This window comes from Palaemon carinicauda, chromosome 21, assembly GCF_036898095.1.
Source record: "Palaemon carinicauda isolate YSFRI2023 chromosome 21, ASM3689809v2, whole genome shotgun sequence".
Lineage (NCBI taxonomy): Eukaryota > Metazoa > Arthropoda > Malacostraca > Decapoda > Palaemonidae > Palaemon > Palaemon carinicauda.
The window spans coordinates 65,142,824-65,145,181 of NC_090745.1; the positions used below are offsets into that span (position 1 = coordinate 65,142,824).

The 2,358-nt window shown below is 53.8% G+C and overlaps 1 pseudogene; it reads right to left on the reverse strand.

The window, feature by feature from the left end:
- Positions 1 to 840: 840 nt before the first annotated feature.
- Positions 841 to 959, reverse strand: LOC137615571 (5S ribosomal RNA; annotated as a pseudogene).
- Between the last annotated feature and the right edge of the window lie 1,399 nt (positions 960 to 2,358).

Sequence of the window (2,358 nt, forward strand, 5' to 3'; positions counted from 1 at the left end):
AAAAAGCAGGGAAGACGCAGGCGTCGAAGTTGTCACACCATCACCGGAATGCATCTTGCCAGAGTCTCGGGGTCTGAGACTGGGGGGAAGAACAGCGGAAGCTTGAGGTTCCAAGCTGTAGTGATCAGGTCCCCCAGACCAGGACTTGCTGGTTACTCAAGGTCAAAGACCCCCAGGTAAACTCTCTCCACGAGGCTCTGCTCGGATAGTCGGAGAGAACATTCCTCTGCCTGGAATGAGAGAGCCGATGGTGGTATTGAGAGAATCTCAATCATCCCGGTATCTCTACTGCAAGATGTGAAGGTGTGAAAATGCGTCCCCTGCTGGTTAGAACACGCCAGAATCATGAAGTCGATGCGCACGGGGCGACTCGGCAGGAGCTGTAAGATCTGTAGAGGGGCCAGACTACGGCCCCTAAGCCTGTCTGAATGATGGAGAGGTATCCTTCAGGTCCTGACCATAGGCCTGGAGCGGAAAATGCCCCCCCCCCCCCTTTTCTTTGACAAGTCCGAGAACAGCATCAAGAATGTGGGGAAAAGGACGAGAATATCCACTACCATCAAGAGGTTTCATAGGTCAACACCCATTGCAGGTCTAATAGTTCCGCTGGTCCCATAGGGCCAGGGAGTCCGGTTAAACGTTGCCTGAAACCACCGGAACTTGGACCGCCCCACATGGAACTTATCCTGAGGCGACCGTTCGGACTATAGACGGGTCAATGAGGAAAGGAGAACTAGGAAACGTTCCAAGGTAGGGCTGAAAGCTCTGCTTGACTGAGAACAGGTACTGCGACTCTCCTCAGTCTTGCCACAGTCAACTGAAAGGAAGGCTCGGAGGATGTGGCAACAGAATCTGGCGTCCCCAGGTGGTCACCCATCCAAGTACCGACCAGAACCGACGTTGCTTAACCTCGCTGGACGGACGAGAAGCGGGGTTTCCAACGTGGTAAGGCCGTTGACTCAATATCATGGCCAGATACTCCAGATGTTGAGGCAGAAGAAGAGAAGGCTCCAAGCAAAATACCATGAACCCACACTCATGGTAAGCATCCGGAAGCTTGTCCCGGCGCTGAAGAAGGTCGAACCCGAGCCTATCGGAGTTGACCAGCCCTCCAAAAAGCAGAGGAGGCGGAAGCCTGCACCTGAGCGGCCATGAGGAAAGCAGGGAGAGTTCTCTGGGGAAAAAAACCTGCTATGCCACGGCGGGATAGCCACACTGCATCATAAGCAGGAATACTTGCAGTCTAGGCTGAATTCGACAAGCTCCCTGGAAGATGGATGGAATGGAAACTGAAAGTACCCGTCATTCCGATCCAGGGTTTAAGGAGTCCTGTTGACAAACTTGATCAGGGCTGAGAGGTCGACTACGGAACTCCCCTCTCAGATCCTTCCTTACAAGAAAGGATCGACTGAAGAGGCCGTAGGTGAAGCCGTCGATGATCCTATGGAGGACCTTCGCCTAAGGTATGGATCATTCTGCCCAACCGGGCAACTCTTGCCGACACTATGGCATAGAGGTTCAGAGACACTGAATTCGCTGACAGAGACGGCAGGCGCGATATCCTTGGCTGATCACAGAGATTGTGCGGGAATGGGCATCGGGAAGCTGTCATCCGGATGAGTAACCTTAAGCATTCTCCCAGCGAGAAACCTGCAATCCTAGAGTTCGTGAACTCTGCCGCTCCTTTTAGGACTATGTCCCCCGGGGGGAGCCTCCCGTGCCATCTGTTCCTGACAGGAGGAAACTGCAATTGGACACCTTGTCCCAGTTGTCGTAGCCGATAACTTAGGCCGATGTGGTTGAAAGAAAAGGGCGCTGGAGCCCTGCAGAGTCTGGAAGAAAGCGCCTTGGAGGAGTGAAAACGGAAGTCGATTTCCTCCGCACAGCCGCTGTCTAAGTCTCTGTCCTTGGGCACAAACAAACTCTTCTCAAGGATGGAAGGGTGTCTGAGGTCGTCGACCTCCACAGATGAGACACCCGAAGGAAGCCCTCAGTCAGTGCGTCCAGATGGTACAACATCGAGCTTGTCCGCAACTTAGATACTTAACAACGAAAGGCCAAGGTGCCTGAGCTCGAGAGGAGGAAAGTACCCATGATCTTCCTGTAGCTTCCTTGAACCAAACCTCGGGCCGTAACCGAGGGGGGAAAGGACCTGGTAAGCCCCCAGAGGAAGGGGTAAGCAGTCACCCCTTGGCCGATGGAAAAATCTCGAACGGAAAGCCCCCCGCCAAAAATCCTTCCAGGGAATGACGGGGATGGGCTAACCCAGGTTCTGGAAAGAGGTGTTGCTCAGACCTCCCTGAAGATTCTTCCTATTCTTGCAAGTGCCATGCTCTGCGTTTACGGGGTGAGGCCGTG